General features: G+C 45.9%; 1 protein-coding gene across 10 annotated transcripts in view; it reads left to right on the top strand.

Annotated features, from left to right (window-relative positions):
• Nucleotides 1-20,031, top strand: part of disp1 (dispatched homolog 1 (Drosophila)) — a 114,870-nt gene that overhangs the window by 39,845 nt on the left and 54,994 nt on the right. The window contains exon 1 of one of the 10 annotated variants that reach the window (XM_085132291.1): nucleotides 17,924-18,038. The exons of the other annotated variants lie outside the window; for them this stretch is intronic. The gene's annotated coding sequence lies outside the window, so the exon portion shown is untranslated. Of the gene's footprint in view, nucleotides 1-17,923; nucleotides 18,039-20,031 lie in introns of those variants that run through there. 10 annotated transcript variants of the gene reach the window in all.

Raw genomic sequence — 20,031 nt, 5'->3', positions numbered from 1 at the left:
ATTTGGAGCCGTTGAAGCTCAATAGTCCAGGTGGGGTTGTGATTTGTTGTTGCCTAACAAGATCCCCGCTTCGATCCCGAGACGCAGATTTCCTTCGGGCTTGTGTCAGGATCCGACTTACAGCATCTGCCAGAACGCGAGCTGCTGTAGTGACGTCTTTAAACAAGGAAGCCGTGAAGAGTCGTTTATTCCTGTTACGATCAGACAAACGAATCCTTGAATATTTGTGTTTGTTGTTTCTGCTGGATCCGCTTTTAAAGCATCAGGTGTTACATGTGCATCTGAAAAGGATCCTGATGAAATCATGTATTACTCGCATATCTGAGCATTTCCTGCAATAATATAAAAATGTGAGGCATAACCTATCTGGCCTTATCTCACGAGGTTATTAAAACATACAATATACTTACTGGATGGGACTTTAATGATGCGGATGAAATCACCAATACAGATGGAGTTGTACCAGATGTTGGATCCAATTGCCTGCATAGAGAGTAATGGTTGTGTAGCACACGTTTAATACATGCTTACATATGTGCTCGTCCCAGTGCGGTGTGACGGGATCTCCATCCAGTGTCCAGCTTCAGAGACGAAACATACTGAAGAACTTGGATCTGTGTGTTGATGGGTGTGTCTGGATATTTGTGCTTCAGGTTCAGGACGGATATTTGTGCGTTTTAGTTGTGCTGCCCCCGGTGTAAACGATGGATGCAGCCACTGTGACATGAAGTGATGTTTTGAGTTTCACTGCCACCATCTTGGTGACAGCAACATGTTGCTCTTATTGGCAAACCCCGATCCTCCCTGCTGTGTGTGAAGTGTTGTTGGCCACTGAGCTCAGCTCGGATAATCTTTCTAACGTTTAATATAAAGGCCACACAGATTCTGCTCATCAAAACAAGTTTGAGTCACTTCAGCACGGACTTCTCCCACGTGTCTGTGGTTTGTAAACTATTAAGTGGACTTGTTGTAAAGGCTCACCTTTCAGCTTGTTTCTTTTCCTCACCTTTGATTGGGGGCGGTGCTTGGCCTTAATTGCACTCACCTGCCCCTCACTCTTCACTCCCACACGGGGCGGCAGCTGAGGGGAGTTTCTCTTTGAGTCTCCTGAGCATCATTTTGAGTTACTTAAATCATACTTTGTCCTTTTTAGAGATAGCAGTCCATGTGTGTCTGTCCTTCACCCGTGATCCAATAAAAATGAGCCCACGATGATGACTACTTAAACCCTGAACTGTCCTTCCTCCAAAACAGGACTGATGTTTAACATAAAACTATTTTAAAATCTATACAAACTCTGTTTAAATGGAGCAACTAAACTCAAAAGTTCAACTTTTAATTTGAAGGGGAATGCTCGTCATCAGTTTTCTGTTGGACGTTTAATAGTTTCACTCCTGCTTGTCGAGTAGTTTGCTACGCTGCTGTGAAAATCATCAGGCCTAAATTTAACTACATTCACTGAGTGTAATCGCTGTTGTTCTTCTGTTAGCGATTAGTCCTGTACACTCGCACCTTGTTGCTGTGTGTGAAGTTTCAGTTAAATTAAATTCATATAGCTCAAAATCACAAAAACAGTGGGCTCAAGGTGCTTTATATTGGAAAAGACCGCGCAGTACGAGAGCGAGAAGCCCAACGTTCAGATACGCCTCTGGATGTTGGGCAAGGATTTGGTGACAGGGGGAAGGAAAAACTCCTTTTTATCAGGAAGGAAACCTCTTGCTTAATATATGGGAGATAAATCGATAACTGCGCTCAAAGGCAAAACAAGTCACAGTTGTTCATACAGTTCATTAATTATAGCTCAAAATTTGAAAATGTTCAAAGTGTTACTTCGAGCAAGCAGACAGCAGGTTTGATTTGAGGCACCACTGCGATAAATGCAGGTCGTCGGTGTATCAGTGAAGTGAGACTCACTCAGTGTCTTTGTGGTTTTTGTTTCTTTTATCCTAGTTCGAGCAGTCTCGTGTATAATTCAGTCCAACAAGTGTTGCTGTAAATTCACAAACTCTCTGTTGGTTTCCGACGTCTTGTATCCTGGCACAGGAGAGGAAATGACGTGAAGCACGGTGAGCGCTTCAGATCAATGCAAATCTCAGCTCCGTTTATTGTTTCAGGCACTGAGGCGGTTTTAGCTTTGTAGCAGGCAACAACACCTATAGGTCTGTCTGACACCTGGCTGACCTGTGTGTGAACATGAGGTGTACAGGACACAGCCTGTATGTACAGCAGTTAGACGTAGTACAGCCGTATACCTACAGATATAGATGTAGATGATCCAAATATGAACAGGTGTAGGGGTTTGACCTTTCTGTGGAAAATCCACAGACCTGCAGCCGTTCCTGTTGCCTGTTCGGTTCATACTGTAACTACAGCTACAATGTAACTACAGCTACAATGTAGCTGTAGTTACATTGTAGCTGTAGTTACATTGTAGCTGTAGTTACATTGTAGCTGTAGTTACAGTATGAACCAATGTAACTGTAGTTACGTTGTAGCTGTAGTTACAGTATGAACCAGCGTAACTGCTTCGACAGTGTGAGTTGGGCTGCTCCTCCTTCTTTGTTCCAGCTTGGAAAGATGCTTCCTTTTGTCTGGGTAAGTGGTGCGATGAAGCCTGGAGCGACGCATTAATAACATCAGTGCTTCTTTCACTCTGCGTCGTGTCCTGTTGTGGATCCTCTTTGCTGTGTTGTCCTGACATCAACAGCACAGTCGGTTAGTGGCAGTGGATCTGTCCCAGCTCACAGCTCGGTGTATTGAGAGTGTAGGTGCCAGTGGGGAGGATCCCACTGTCTTGTCAGCTTCTCTGACCCCTCTGCCACAATGGGACCCCCCCCCCCCCCCACACACACACACACACACCACCCCCACCCCCTTTCCCTGCCAAGCTGGGAAGAGTAAATATTTATCAGCCCCACAACAATGGCCAGCTCAGAGGAGAAAGACGCTCTGAGCAGAGCTCACGCCAGGCTGACAGATCAGCTGATGTCAGTCGAGGCTCAAAGAGGCTTCAGGAAGCACAAGAATCAGCCAATCAACAGTCTGCAAGTTGTCCTGTCACAGGAACGTCCGGCTGCTCTGGACTAACCGTCAGACTTTTTGAAAACTGTGGAGTTTGTCTAAGAACTCATCAACTCATGTTCAGTTTTTACATGAAGGATGTTTTAGTGAAGGCCTCACGTCTCTCTGTACTAACCATTAGTTAATAATAGAGGTTGAGCTCCTCTCTGTTTCTCCATTTTGTTACCAAGAAGTGTCGAACTAAAGACAAAAAGAAGCAAATAATATTCGTCATGGGCCGAACACTCGCATCAGATACAGCTGTTCTTCCCTAAAAGCTCAAATATGCTCACCGTGTTTTTCAGCTGAAGCCAGATAAATAAAGCTGTGAAAGGTTTGAGTGCATGAATCTGTAACTGTTACAGCTGCGCGTCTCTGGATCACCAGTGTGGCTCCATCACTCCGAGCCGTGGTTACAGACCAGATCATTGCGACTGTGCGTCGAGCTCGTGATGCTGTTGCCATTTGAAATGGTTGATTTCAAATATTGGGACCAGGTCTGCAACCCCACAGCTGGCTGTCATTGTCAAATCAACTTTGGTGCACTTGTGTGCTGTCTGTTTATTGCACACTCAGCTATTTGGTGACCAGCTTGTAAAAAATGTAATTCCTCTCCTCGTCACAAAGACGTGTCTGTCCTGTTCTGAGCTGCAAGCCTCTTCCTGCTGTGGATGCTGACGATGGGCTGTTGCTCTTGCAACATGGTCAAAAACACCCACTCTGCCTTTCTGCCACATTCATGCAGCCAAAGTTAACTTCTTATTGTGCAGGTCTGAGTTAAATTGACCTGAACGTTGACAGGAGAAGCTGAAGCCGTGGGAGTAAAGACAACTGTTAATTGCCAACAATGCAGTAAATATTCCAGAGGGTTACCTGCTGTGTGTGAGGAGATGTCCAACCATTGGCTGGAAAGTGATGCACAGCATCATATATGTGGGAGGGTGTTTCTACTTCTTCTTAATGAGACTGCAGCTGAGGCCGCGCCGCCATGTTTTAGGCTAAATGCCAACAGCTGATGGTGCCACTGGACACAAACAGTTATTTAATGTGTTGTTACAAACGATCTCATGTTGTTTCCATCTCTGCTCATTAAGATCAAACTCCAGGACGCTACGTCACAATTAATACCTGTTGGTGGGAGGTGCTGAAGGCGGTCTCTGTTCCCGTGCAACATCAGTCTCCAAGCGACTTAAACGGCCTGAAGCCGGTGACACAGATGGCCAATAGTTTGGCTGTGCGGTGTAGTTTCAGGAAGTAAGATGGAGCAAAATGTAGAGGAGGGGAAAAAGTAAGGAAAGAGCAGACGGCTGAAGGGACACGTCACGCTGCAAGTAGAACGTGATGTGCATTTACAGTGTTCAAGGAGCATGCGTGCAGCTGCACCGCCGTGTCACGTAATATACGATCAAGGAAACACCTGCTTAAGTGAGTAACAGAGGATTGTGAGCAGGTGCTTCCCCACATGTTCAATATGAGCAGTAATCAGCGCAGTTAAACCTTCCTGCAGCTCTGCAGGGTGCTGGCTGTGCTGGCTGCTACGCTGTGTTGTGCTAATGTAAAAACGTGGATGTTGCAGGAGGACGCGTCGGCCACGTCGGCCACGTCGGCCACGTCGGCCACGTCGGCCACGTCGGCCACGTCGGCCACGTCGGCCTTTTGAGTGCTTAATGGTGGCATTTGAGTATGTCGGGGGCGGACCGTCAAAATGCTCCTCACATGTGGAAGCTTGCTGAAGAGTTCTGCTGAGTGATGCTTTCTGACGTTTCTGGCTGATGTGATGCTGCGTGACAGGAAACTCATCAAACTGGTGAATCAGCACATTTCACAAAGGCAACGAGTAAATCTAATCATCAGCTCCGCTCGCCTGCCTGCACGCCGCGGCTCTCTGCAGGCCTGTTAATTGGCCCAGTAAGGTTGTTGTTGGCAGATGTCCATAATGAAACACTAACACGTCAGATATGGTGTGAAATGGTCGAGTATGAATGGTTGGCAGAGATCGGGCTGCTGCCTGCCAGAGAGCTGCACGTTTATGAGACACTTTGTTTTTAAGGCTTTTCTTGGTGCAAATCTCGACTTGATGTTCTGTGTGTTTTATAAATCTGTGGATTGTTGGACTCCAGCTTGTTCTACGTTGGACCAATGAGCTGTAAAGACGCAGGATGTTCAACAACAGACCGTTTCATTTCCAACAGGCACAATTACTTTAATGATTGTTTCTGCACAAAGACTTCAATATAAATATTCAAATCATTAATTTGCATTTCATGGTAATCAGCTGTTGGAGATCACAGCATGACAACCAATCAGCTGACAGTGTTGTGCTGTGACGTCATACAGCAGTTTATATTTTTACAGTAAGACTCGTTCACTTCAGTCAACACTGTAAACTCGGCGTCAGCGGTCCAACCCCGGGCCTCGGACCGCGGGTTGGACCGCTGCTCTACAGTGAAGCTTCCGATAAACTGAAATCAAATCAATGCTTTTGCTTGAGAGGGTAGTGTAGCATAAGAACCAACTTTACGTTCATCCCTTTAACAATTATCCTCAGACTCAGTAAGAAAACACTTTGTCTACAATGGAAAGAAGACTGAACGACCACAGTGATGCATGTTAGTCCCAGTATGAGCAGTGATTCCTGTGATTATCGATGCTTCGTCTGCTGTTCATGTTGTTTCTTTGTATCTTTGTGCCTTTGTGTTGAGCACAAAATTAGGAAAAAATGAAACCATCTTGAAGCTACAGTATTATTAACATTAGTTTTTGTGGCGACACCGTCCACTGGGTTTATGACACCAACAGGAAGAGTGGCCACGCTGTCACAGCTGCGTCCTAACACAGGACCTTTCCCTGTCATAAACTTTCTGTATTGCCCGTCTGCTTTTCTTAACCGAACAAAAAAAGCTTCATTTCAGTTTAACTACACGCTCACAGAGCTCACAGAGCTCGAGGCTCCAGGTATCACTGGGGTACCTCTCCTCCCTTTATTACGCCTTTGGGGAGCCCACTGACCCTGAAGCATGATGTAATTCCTCAAGCCTGTCACTAATAATTTCCCCTCGATGTTAATGACTCAAAGATTAATGCCAGGGCAAAACTGGGCCCCCATTTTCAGGGCCCCGCCTTGCCTGCAGTTTTACACTGTTTATAAATATTTATGGACACATACAGACAGCTAATAAAGTCGGCGTTGGACAACTTTCCACTTATTTTCATTTTTGGGGCATTACTGTTCCTGCGTGCTGCCCCGCTTCCCTGTGCCAAAAAGCTGTATCCACCATTTGAGTCATAATAATAACAACTTGTTTTCTCACATAGGAAAGAAGGGGGTGGGGGGTGGGGGGGTAAAAATTGCAAACAGGCCCTCGGTCCAATGAGTGAGCGCCTACATGTAAAGATAAACATACCCTCATGTGTCGCGTCCGCTGTGGAGCAGCAGGGCTGAGGGGTGTCAGGTACACACACCTGTAGGCTGAGCGGCTGCAGAGCGGCTGCAGAGCGGCTGTCGTGAGCAGAAACAGGGCGCCGTTATTGTTTCAGTGCACGTTTGTCTTTTAACATCAATCTCTGATCACAAGCGTCTCGCACAGTAAGGCGGGGGCGCTTTTCTTCTTTTAAATCACGCACTCTTGCAGCGCTGCAGTCACTGTTACTGCACATGAAAGGAGCAGCAGTGCATGTTGGGATTACGGTCCATTTGTCAAAGCTCTCATTTATCATGGAGCCCACTGGTGTCAGGCTGCTGCTTTCCAGCCCGTCTCCATTACACTCTGCTGGTGCTCACTGGGACACTCAACACCTGACACACACACACGTGCACACGTACATGTGCACACACACACACACACACACGTGCACACACACACACACACGTGCACACACACACACACACGTGCACACGTACATGTGCACACACACACACACACGCACACACACACACACACACACGTGCACACGTACATGTGCACACACACACGCGCACACACACACACACACACGTACATGTGCACACACACACACGTGCACACACACACACACACACGTGCACACACACACACACACGTGCACACACTCCCGTATGTGAGAGGCTGACGGCGGATGAATGAACGGCCCTGAGAGAGACAGTTCAGTCCAACCATGAAAGAATTCCTGCCTTTCTTTGGGGGGGTGCAGTCAGCCTTGATGGGGGTGACGCCCCACCCACTGGGAATGGCCTATAAAGATGTAGCAACCACAAAATCACACATTCATGTTTTTGGACTCTACTGCGGCTTCTTGGACATGTTTCTGGAGCCACAGGTGAACCAGAGCAACGAGGTCATCAGTCACAGCCTGAGCTGACGTTTGGAGGTTCTGGTCAGCAGGTTGATCAGATGTTGAGGGAGTGACGGCACGGCGAGGTTGGGAGGTGAAACTGACAACAGTGTGGCCACGCCCCTTTCTCTAAGCTTTAATCCAGTTTTTGAGCTATTAGGCAAAATTAAGGCACCATTAGTTTTTCTTTTTTCCCACCAGGCTTTGCCTTTGGAAACATGGGTGTCACTTTTAGTGTCAGCCTGAAGTGACTGTTGGAGAACGCCCTGCAGCCCGGGGTGTGTCGTGGCCAAGAACCAGGAGCTCGGGCAGCAACCTGCAGCCACTTCCCAACCACGACAGCGGTTTGACTGCAGATCTACTCTGCTGAAGTGCTCTCGGGCAACAAAGGCCCTGTCTCAACATGCGTACTTGTGCGTACTTGTGTTCTCGTGTACTCGTGATACGTCATCAGTCGGAGACCAAGTACTGTTCCAAGTCGAAGTACGCATCAAGCCGAGAACGCGAAAAAGTCCCGGATGTGTTCTCGCTCCGCCCGTTTTATCGAGCATGCATCGGTGGTGACTTGTGTGGACTTGGTACAGCTAAATATCCCAGAATGCATTTCGTCCAAAACTCAAACGCGGTAATGGTGGACGAGCGGGGCTAAAAACGTTTAAATATTATTCTTTCTGGGTCACAAAATAAACTTTTAAGTTCTTTTCAAGCGAGAATGTAGCTGTGTAAACTTCAAATATCTGCTCGATTTATCAAGATATCATATATTTCCAAACGAGCTCCGACGTTTTCAGAGACGTCTGTTCTCGCCAGCTCCATAGCAGACAGCAAGGTCGAGGATTATTAGAGCCGGCGAGAACAGCGGACTCCCGGCACATCGTTTTCAACCCCCCCCCCCCGCGGTCTTTTCGCTACTCAGGTTAAACAAACCCCAGCAGCTGTCTATTGTATTGAGTGTCCACTACAATAAAAACAAAAGCGTTCTAACATCTCACCTGCTTGTTTTTATTAAGGTATGTACACGTATGTACATGTACACTATTTTTATTAATAGAAATTTCACTACTGAGGTTAAACATGATATATAAGTCTCTTAGATCACTTCTAAATGTTAATGTTTGGTTTATTTCAGTGTTTTATTTGTTCCTGAGTAAACCGGTTTGGCTGAGATTAAAGCTTCATAACATATTACTCAAAGTTAAATTAAGGACGGCAGTAAAACCCCCGGACCTGTGACATCATCAAGTACGCTGGCGTTCCAATTGTACAAATCGTGAGTCCGTGCTCGCGTTCTCAGCGAGTCCGGTCTCGCCGAGAACGAGAGCACGGACTCAGAAAGGGCCAAAGTGTCCGTACGATGGATTCACCTCTGGTGTTCAGAGCAGAGAAGTTTCCATCTGTGGTGCTGAGGGAAAAGCTTATTTGGCTTTAGGCTTCAAAGTGAAGTCAATGCTGAAGTGCAGTGAACAATAACTGCAGTTGTATCCATGTTATATCACTGTCTCGAGTCTACAGAGCAGGTCCTGCTCAGTTATTTACTGAGAGAGGAAAGAAACTAATTTGGGCTCATCGACTTTCTTAACCGACACAAAACATTTAGCTCATTTTAAGTCAACAAAGCCAAACAAATATTTAGTATTTTTTTATAAGAAAACGCTGCATGTTTGCTGCTGAGGTGTGCGGCATTTTGTGCCGTGTATAATGTTGCAGACGTACATATGATGCCTGAGTTTGGCTAACCTTAGCGGTAACAGCAGTAGTCTTGGTACAGTTACACTCTGGTGATATTCCACCAGGCAAAGCCGACGTTCACACACTGTCTCTTTCTTTTCACTCCTTTATTTTGTCCTTTGACACAGAAACGGCTCAACTGGAGGTTTTCTGGTGGCTGCTTCCATCTTTTATATACAGTAAATAGTCAAATGTGATAGAGAAAGCAGATGTTTGTTGTGGTTAGTATTAAACATGGGAAGCTATTAGAGCAAATGACCAAAAATATTTATCACGATATAATTTGAAAATTTGCGGTAACGATATAACTGACGATATAATTGATGTGAGACAAAATAGTTTACAACTCCACAACTTTATTAGTGCAAAAACCCCATCAATGTATTTTCACTTAAACAAGCAGCTGTTTTTTATCTGCATTAAAGTTATATAAATATTTAACAGTGCAAATGTAAATTCTTCGCTGACAGTTTAACCAAAAGGCATTTCCAGTGGAAACTGGCCGACATATCCTCAGCATAACCATGTATAATATCCACAACACTTAAAAAGAGGTTATACACACACAATACAGTAACATTATGTTGAAGCACAGTACGTATCACTCCGCGAGGCTCCGCCTACGATGCCGTGATGCTCCAACAATCCATCAAGCGGTGCGGCTTCGTAGCTTAGCAAAGTCGCACTAAAACATTTGACAGGTTTTCGAGCGCCGTGCACATAAAATCGTTTCGAGGTCAGTAAACACAACCAGAGTTCATACATAAGGCACACGGGATTATAAGGGGCTCTGTCGACTTTCAGAAAAATCAAAGGATTGATTTTAAGTGTGCCGTATTTTCCAAACAACACGGTAATAACGACGGCCCGCTAGCATGCGCTACCAAAAATAGTGCTTTGTTGTGTATCTGACGAAAGCTAAACCAGTTCCACACCAGTGAAGCTGCAGCATTTTTACAAACCAGTTCAGGTTCATCTGTTTCACTCAACGATCCACTTTTGCTCTTCTCATTCTGTGAAAAACGCCATGTGCGTATGTAAACACCGTGAGCGGTATGATGTGGCCCCACCCTAGAAGCTATCTGCTGTAGTGACTCTTGTACAGACGAGCAGATCAGAGGTGTTCTTTGTTTATTAACAGAAATCTAAGATGACACATGCATTCACAAACCGTGCAGCTTTGTAGGCGACTCGTGTGGTCCGTGTAGTTCATCGAATTCTTTAATCAGCATTAAACACTGCAGCTGTGAATCAGACCCACCTTTGCCCTGGGTGCTTGTCTTTAAACTTACCTGGCAGCAGCTGTGCGAGCACAACTAAAAATGTGTATCTGTGCAGGTTCTTACATCAATGGCTCCTGGAGTGTTGAGTTTGTCAAGTTCATATTAAGACAAGAATCAGTAACATCAATTTAAACGGTTGTGATTTGTTGAGATTTAAAAAAAAAAAACTATGACAGAATTACCCCCCCCCCCCCCACGCTTCCCGCCCTCAGTGGTTCAGTCCAGTGAACTGACAACAATCAGCCATGAAAACACCACAACAGACTAGAGTGCTTAAAAAATACACTCACACCATTAAAACTTTAAATATTAAGTTAGATCAGCTAAATCAAGATTTACTGAAATGTCATTTAAGAACGTAAAATACATCAAATCATCAATCAGCTGCTTCACATGCGGCGTCTTTGTCCTGTTGACTCAGGTCCTGCGAGACAAATGAAGAGACGGGTAATGAGAGGGATGTGAAGAGGACGACATGAGAGCGTGTGTGAGAATGCATGCCCCCTAATTGCCCCTTAATTGCCCCCTAAACAAATAAAGTCTTCTGATTGTGATTCTGCACACAGAACTGAGCCAGAACTCTGTGTCCACTTCTCTCCTGCACAGCTCTGCACAGCCCTGCACAGCCCTCAAACCTCACTGGGCCCTCCGAGCGCTCCCTTGTCCTTCAGTTGGATGACACAGGATGAAGTCACTTCGTTTGCTTTGGCACCAGGATCTTTGTTTCAGGCACCGGTGATGTGCCGAGAGCTGTGTTCTCCCAGCAGAGCGTATGAAAGGGACGAGGCCATAAAAACTAAAGTGTCCTCTGTGTAGCTCAACAAATTGCAGTGTGGGCCACGCTGTGCCGAAGCCGAGCAGGAAGCGGGTTTGTTTGTTGCTCACAGCATGTTGCACAGTGTAGCTGCGTCGCTTTCTTACTAGCCGACTGTGTTTTAAATGTTCCCTCACTTTTTCATTGACCGTTTTTTTCCTCTTTTTATAGTTTATAAGAAAATCTGAACTCCGACTTTTTTCTGATTGGCGTTCACTTCCAAAGCCAAGCTAATGTTGCCTCAACATGCTTTTACTCAAATAGCTTACCACAATCAGCAGGACTATATTCCACCCGATTCTTTTATCCCAGTGTTGAACAGAGAAAATCCAACTCGCTGTGGTCAAAGCTCAAAAAATCATCTTTGTCCTACATTTCCGGAAAAGGAGCTGCGGACACTAGCAAGCACCCCCCCGGTGTAAAAGCATTACAAGCTCAATGCGTGTATATATTTCTCTCATACGTCACACACAGCTTCGATCAAAACAACTGCTGGCCTGACTGTGTGTGCGCGTTACCTAGTGCCGCTTTTTCTGGTTTCCTGTTCTTAATATTGCCGCTGCAGCTCTGCACTAAACTTCCTGTTTCTTAAACTTCCCCTAACTTAAGCTGTTGCTAAGGCGACCTATCACCCTCTGACCTCTCTCACAGCTGGCCTTGCTTTATAGAGGCCTTTATTATTGAAATACATAAAACAATATATTAAAAAATAAGCACTAAGAATATTTATTCTGTAACAACTATAAAGAGAATCTTATATATTTATTAGCATCACATTTATTAAATACTTTTAAATGTATTTGGGGTTCTGCCTCCTGCTTGGGGTTGGAAGGCGATGCACATTAAACACGCTAGAGAGGATGGAGACGGTAACATAGTAGTGACAGAAGGATGAAAATAAACATCTTTACGAAAATCGAAAGAATTAAAAAGAATTAATAACGAACATTTTTCTTTTTTTTTTTCTTTTTTTTTTTTTTTTCAAAGATGATTTTATAAATCACTTGTATTTTCACATATTGTGAGATTTGCATAAACTTCAGCGTGTAAAGTTTGAGCTGTGAACATCTTACTGCTGCCATTCTTCCCCAGCAGCAAGAGCGCCTCCCAGAAGTCCACTTCCACAAAAGTAGGTCACAATAGTCCCAGAGATGCACCCAGCAGTCACTTTGTTGGTCACTGCCAGTTACCACAAACACTCGAGTACAGTCCTCTGTCAGTGATCAGGGTTAGGGAATTACTTTTTCACACATGGCCAGGATAGCTTTTAAATTGATGAAGAATCATTTAATAAATGCATTTTGGTGTTTACTCAGGTTATAGTTGACTAATATGGAAATTGGTTTGATGATTTGAAACATGGAAGTGTGACAAATATGCAAATAACTTTTTTTTTTTTTTTTTTTTTTTTTTTTTTCCGCCTGTCCCATTTGGTTCTTTAGCCGTCAGAATTGTTGTCTGAAGACCAACAAGGAGACCCAATGGATTTATTTTGCCAAATGGATCATCATGGCATTGCCGTATTGGTCCATTTGATCGACCTTTGTTTTTATTATTTATTTTATTTTCAGTTGTTACAGACGGGACAGACATGAGTGAGGGATAGGAAAGGGAGAAAGAAAGAGGAAGGAAAAGAAAAACAGAAGGGGAGAAGGACAGTGAGAAAGGGGGGAAAAAAAATATCTCCGGGATCACCTGTTGAGAGAAAAAGAATAGAAAACAAGCAAAAAAAACAAAACAATGCAACATACTATACACAACACCATCGCATTAATCTAGCTAAGTGTAAACAGCAGTAAATACTAAATATTGAATGTTGTTGTGCAGCACGCAGGACAGACAGCGCACAATGTGCTTTGAAGTAGCAGCCAAGAAAGGTGTGATTTAAGTCTACGAACAGTGAACACCCATGTGCACACCTGTGTGGATCGGCGCGCTTGTATTCAAATGGTTTCCCCATGTAATGGTCTGCTAGAGGATGTAGAGAGCCATAGCCCCGTCCCCCAGGGCATGAAGCAGGCATGGAGGAGATCCAGGCCCCAGACATCCAGAGGCCCCAGAGTGCAAGAGCCCAAGGAGGACCACCGGAGGGGCATCCGTGCCACCTTCATGGGAAGGGCTGAGGATCCCCAGATGAGGGGTCACCCAGTAGCCACCGGGCAGAAGCTAGAGGGGGCTGCACCGGCGTGCCCGCCGGCTCTGCCGGCAGCCAGCTGCGCCAGAGTGAACCGAGCCGCAGGCACAGAGGCCGGAGGCCCGAGGGCCCCCCGCGCCCCGGAAGAGGCCTGACCGAGCAGCAGGCGCCAGGCCCCGCCAAGTAGCCACCGGGAGTGAGCTGGCACATGACCTGAGCGCCCAGCCCTAACGAACATTTTTCAAAAACATGTTAATAATCGCTGTGTGCAAAGACCGATGCCTCTCTCCAGGCAGGCTTGTGCAGCAGAGCTCTTGCAATGACACATTCAGAAGTCTGCATATTTGCGGTGGTTGCATCTGGGACAAATAACATACCAACAGCAGGAAAACAGACTGTTGCTACCAGAAATATGTCCTGTGGCCGTCCTTGCTGGATAAGCTCCCAGTCAGACGCAAACTAAACGACAGCGGGGAAGATGTGAACACTTGATGGAAACCAGTGTGGGAGAAACACGGGCGTGTTATGGATGCTCTGTGGAGTGTAGCTCGTTTAATAAGCTCAGCTGTTTGAGATGAGGAGCGCAGCGTGAAGCTTCTCAGAGCACAGGACGCTGTCGACGTCATCAAGAGGTTTCCAGGTCTGTCTGCCTTTCAGCCGCGACCAGCGGCGGCCCCTCGGCGGCCCCTCTTTCTTCCACTTCTCTCCCACTGAAGCGTTTCCACCCTCCTTTCTCACACTGTTTCATTCTTCACGTCCCCACACCTCCACCTCTGCCAAAAGGTTTAACAGCAGGATGTGATCTCACACCACCTCCTGCTTTTGCAGCAGTGCAAAAAATTGTCAGGGCTTTTTTTGTCCTCTCTTTCCTCCAAGGCCGTCCAACGTCCCGCCCTCCGAGGCCCCTGAAGAAATGTGACACATGGATGTGATCACACAGTTTGATCGCAGTTTCTGTCTTTGGCCTGTCCGTGTTAAAATGCTCCGACGTCGTCCTCGCCGTTCTTTTAAAAGCACCGTTATTTTACAAACCACCGTGCTGTAACTTATGTTACGAATTTAAAATGTTTTCTTTAAAATTCTCAACAATTTGGAAACATCAGAAATGCAATAGGGACGTGTCAATCAATTAACCAATCAATCAATCAATGTGAATGTGGCCATCTGATGGTTGGTAGGGTTCATGATTGTTATTTACATCCATCTATGCTGGTAAACAATGACCTGCCCATAAATCCTACGTTAAAGCTTAATTATTACTAGATGTGATTTTGAGCAGTGTTTTAATAGATCAGCACGTTGACATCAGTCACAGCTTTGAATCGTGAGGAATGAAGATGAAATGATGGAGTTACTGTAGTCGTCTGTTTAGTCTTTGCTTCTCTTCTGTCTGTAGTTTTATTTAGTTTTGTCACTGTTGGTTTGAACCTTGAGTGTTTTCTATGGAGAGTTTGTGTCTCTGTTACAGTCTTGGATTGAAGGCTCGTCACAAACTGCTGCTGCACAAACCCTGAGACTTCAGAGCTGTGATTGGTCGGCCTCTGCTGTGTTTTTCTATAAACTCTCTAATATTACTGGAGGTTTTCAAATGGAGAGACTCTCACACACACACACACACACACACACACACAGCTTTTATCTATGTGTGTGTGTGTGTGTGTGTGTGTGTGTGTGTGTGTGTGTTTGGGCAGTCTTTCCTGATGAGCAACATAAACTTTGTTCTACTCAAAGGGAAACTGTCCTCCATTAATTCAGACACACAAACATCTGTCCACCAAATTCCTCCTACACAGCCCTTTGTGTGTGCGTGTGCGCATCTGTGCGTGTGTGTGTGTGTACATGTATATGTGTATATGTGCGTGTGTGTGCATGCACGCATGTGTGTGTGTTACCGTGCGTGTGTGTTACCGTGCGTGTGTGCATGCATGCATGTGTGTGTGTTACCGTGCGTGTGTGTGTGTTACCGTGCGTGTGTGCATGCACGCATGTGTGTGTGTTACCGTGCGTGTGTGTGTGTTACCGTGCGTGTGTGCATGCATGCATGTGTGTGTGTTACCGTGCGTGTGTGTCTGTCTGTGCATCTCTTTTCTGCTAGTCGCCCTTTCTGCCTCTGTCCCTTTTTCTTTGTTTCTGAGATCAGACGATGGTTCTGTCCTGTTAAGCGACGCCTTCTTTGCTTCCTGTGTTGTTTCGCGGACGCTCCTAATTTGCCGGGTTCTTGTTCCTCTGCTTCTTCTTCCTCCTTTATAAGAACCTGCTGTTTGCATGCTTTCCCTTTACTCTGTCCCAGCCATCCCGGCTGCTCGCTCTCTGATCAACAACAGAGGAGTTTGGACTAAAGTGTCTCTTTTCCCAGGCTGGGACGTTTCTCAGGCACTTTATAGTTTATTGACAGTTTATTGACAGAGGTGGAAAGGAGCATTCAAAGAAAAAGCCAGGGAAGGACAAAGGCTGCTCCAGAGCTCCTCAGGAAAGTCAGCTGTATCGAGAAAGCTCGGATTAAGTGGTGCATAAAGAGAAATAATTGGCCTGTTTCTGACTAAATCTGTTTAATTAAGTTTTTGTCCTTTTCTTTGCTGCTGGGCGATTCCTCCCAAAGGCTGCGTTTGGTTTTGGTCCAGCCCTGAGGCTGTCCGTGCCAAGCGGTCTTTAAATGCTGATCGAAGGGATGATTTATTTTCTCAAATAGTTTTTAAAAAAATTACAGCACAATCAGCAGCTTTTCCTGCCTTTCAGTTTCACAGCAGCCAATCAGTGCAGCTCAAACATGGACGTGATGTCATTCACGCCAGAGTTGGGGTGACACGTCTGGGAGTGATGTGGACATTACACCGCTCTGCCAAACTCTCCCTGCAGTTTTTTACTTGTGTGTTTTCTTTTAACCGTGCGCTGTACATCAAAGAAAATGATAAACGTGTTATAACTAGCACTGCTAGCTAAGTAGCTTCGGTCCTTGTCCCCCCCCCCACATCTCCTTGTGATTGAAGGTGGTCGCCTATTTGCAGTCAGTCTCCGGTCACCATTAAACCACCAATTTTTCCAGTTTCACCCGTTTTAACCGTAGTGTGACTGAGCCATCAGGCAGCTTTGCATATACACAGAAAGCTGCAGCTTTATTTGGAAACGTTACAAAGGATAAGTGCAGCAGTCTGCCAGAGGCCGTGTCCTTGCAACAAGCCCGGTGCACATATGTGCGACATGTGGCTCGTCACGAGCGCACAATCGAGGTTTGTTGTGTAAAATGTGAAGGCGTCAGCTGGACTACAGCCAATCAGGGCTCACTGGACCCTCGCTGTCCATCGGGTGGGAGAGCCACACAGCCGGGGTGTTGGAGGGATTGGGCTTCCGGGTCCTTCAGACTTTATGCCCGCCCCCCCAATGTCAGGTGTCCAGTCAGTCACTCTTTTTTAGTTTTTCTTCACGCTGTTGTCGTCACTCCAGCACTTCTTAATATTTCTTTCCTCGTTTGCCTTTCTCTCATCCTCTCCCCCATCAGCCAGACGTTGTCGCCACCGTAGGTGAACTTCTAGGATTACCTGCCCCCCTCCTGCGTGTATGACAAACCTCATAATGACCAGCATGCTCTGCTGTTAGATCGCTCTTAACTAGGGCGGGGCCACATCATACCGCTCACGGTAACACCGGTGTAATGTTGGGCAACGACAAGAAAATGAAACATGGCGATAGAATATGGGTAAAACGCACATGCACAGTGCCTTTGTTTACATACGCACATGGCGGAAAAAGCATGGCGGCGACGCAGAATGAGAAGAGTGAAAGTGGATTCTTGAGTGAAACAGATGAACCTGAACTGGTTTGTAAAAATGCTGCAACTTCACTGGTGTGGAACTGGTTTAGCTTTCGTCAGATACACAACAAAGCACTATTTTTGGTAGCGCATGCTAGCGGGCCGTCGTTATTACCGTGTTGTTTGGAAAATACGGCACACTTAAAATCATCCTTTGATTTTTCTGAAAGTCGACAGAGCCCCTTATAATCCCGTGTGCCTTATGTATGAACTCTGGTTGTGTTTACTGACCTCGAGACGATTTTATGTGCACGGCGCTCGAAAATCTGTCAAATGTTCCAGTACGACTTTGCTAAGCTACGAAGCCGCACCGCTTGATGGATTGTTGGAGCATTACGACTATCGTAGGCGGAGCCTCGCGGAGTGATACGTGCTGTGCTTCAACATAATGTTACCGTATTGTGTGTGTATGACCTCTTTTTAAGTTTTGTGGATATTATACATGGTTATGCTGAGGATATGTCGGCCAGTTTCCACTGGAAATGCCTTTTGGTTAAACTGTCAGCAACGAATTTGCATTTGTACTGTTACATTTTTATATAACTTTAATGCAGATAAAAAACAGCTGCTTGCTTTAGTGAAAATACATTGATGTTTTTTTGCACTAATAAAGTTGTGGAGTTGTAAAGTATTTTGTCTCGTGTCAGTTATATTGTTATCGCATCATTATTTTTGGTCGCCCTGCTCTACTCTCACTGTTTTGTTTTTTTTGTCACGAGTTGGATCATGTGTAAACTTGGCTCAGAGGCTTTTCTCTTCTTCCACGTGTTTTTTCTTTATTGCAGCTGTTTGAGGTTTCTGCGCAGAGACAGCGAGTTTGCCGTGTGGGCTGCTCGTTGTCGTACTTGCTTTCAGATCCACAACGGGGGGGAAATGAGAGTCATTCTGACCCCCACGTTTGTAAGTAGTGCTTGGGAAACAGTGAATTTAAATATTGTCACGTCACAGCCTGAAATGGTTTGGAAACAATTCGTCCTTCTCTTTCTCTCCCACCCCCTTTTCCCCTCCCGTCCTCTAAACCTGTTGAAATCAGTGAGTTGTGTGCAGTGTGCTCGGGGCCACACCGGGGCCACACCGGGGCCACACCGGGGCCACACCGGGGCCACACCGGGGCCACACCGGGGCCTCCGTCCTGTCGTTCCTTCTTTAGCTCCGTGTGGGCAGACCAGGCTTCGGGGTCGGCTGGGAAAGAAAACCCAAACTGGGGCTTGACCATGTTTCTACTCCACATTAATGTTGGTCTTAGTCGAGTCTGAACCGATCGGTGCTGTTAGAGGAAGTCTCGATCAGGCAACAGTGAGGCTCACAAAAGAAAGGGTGCAGCACATGAACAATGAATTAGTGCACAGTTGTTATTAGATGATGACTCCAAAGCCTTGAAGGCTTGGGTCCTGTCTGGCCCCGGGGCCAGCTGTGAGCCAGCACATCACTACTGCACATAATTACAGCTCAGTGTATGAACTGTGGCCTAATCCTGTCGGACGGCTGAAATTAAAGCCAGGTACGACCCTCTGGCTTCCCAGCATCCCCTGCGATAAACCGTCTCCCCCGCTGAGAAGAATCGGCTCCCTGCGAGCAAACATGAAAGCATTTCCAGAACTTTCTCCAGATCATGAGCACGAAGAATTTCTCAAACTGGAGACCACAAATAGAAAGTGAAAGATGGCGCTGACCGTTGTGATTAATCTGGGTTTTAAATAAAAAGCGTGGAGCATGTTTCATTGATCATTTATTCTTTTGTTGCTGTATTCGAGTAAACTACACGTTTTATTTCAACGTGCCTGCAAGAGGAGCAGAAAGTACAACAATGCTCTGACCTGCATGGACAGAAATGAGCTCTGTAACATGTAAAATCATGCTTTTTCAGAGTGACTCACGAGTGTGTGCACGGGGCTGTTGTATATATTCTTAAACTGTCATGAAGCAGCGTATTGATTGAAGCCCAGAGGTTTCGTAGCGTGGATGTGGAGGAGGCTCTTTAAAGCAGATACTTTAGTAAAGAGCTGCTAGCACATCAGCACAGTGATGTATAATTTACGTAATCTGATGCGTTAAGAGAGGGTGCAGCCTTATTAAGGAATTATGTGGTAGAATTTCAGGTAATTACAGGCCGTTTGCGGTCTGTGTGAGGCTGCCGACAGCCTCCTTTGGCCACTTGATTTCACACAGATCTGGACTTGGTGGATAAATGACCTCTTCATCTGAATAAAGCACTTGAGAGTCTGACCATCCTGATGAGGACTCTGGTTCAAGGTCAATTCTGACTTTTTAAAAAAATGGCCACGTAGCTGTGTGTGGGCAGAAGACGCTTAAAGTGGCGAGGACGCTTGGTGCTGTTTTGGTAATGAACAGCGGTGTGTGCTGGGGTGATGTGTGAGCTGACTTAATGACTGACAGGTAGGTTAACCAGTTTTGTCCACGTATGCAGTCTCTCAGGCTGTCATGGACGGACAGGTTGGCGGTCTGCTGCAGGCTGAGGTGTGCTGACAGACGAGCGCTCACTCCTGTGGCCAGTTTAGGAGCAAACAGTCCTCTTAGCATGCCTGTGTGTGGACTGTGAGGAAGCCAGACAATGAACACACACACACACACACGTGGGCAGTGGATTGATCCAAATACTACTGATAGCATTGGGATCAATATTAGGATGATGTTTCTATTCTCTTACGTTTTGTGAATAGCCCACCAAGTTCTGTTAAATGTATTATATATGTGTGTGTGTGTGTATATATAATATACGTATGTGTGTGTGTATGTAAGAATACCAGAGGTGCAAAACACCAGCCTCTGGCAGACCAAACAATCAGCTGAGACTGCAGGACCAGGCAGACCAACCTGTGCCTGGATTGATTACAAGCAGGCCTACGACTCAATGCCCCACAGCTGGATCCTG

This window comes from Neolamprologus multifasciatus, chromosome 15 (genome assembly GCF_963576455.1).
Source record: "Neolamprologus multifasciatus chromosome 15, fNeoMul1.2, whole genome shotgun sequence".
In the NCBI taxonomy this organism is placed as follows: domain Eukaryota; kingdom Metazoa; phylum Chordata; class Actinopteri; order Cichliformes; family Cichlidae; genus Neolamprologus; species Neolamprologus multifasciatus.
Note: the sequence above shows the minus strand (reverse complement) of the source record. Positions and strands in the feature narration are given on the sequence as shown.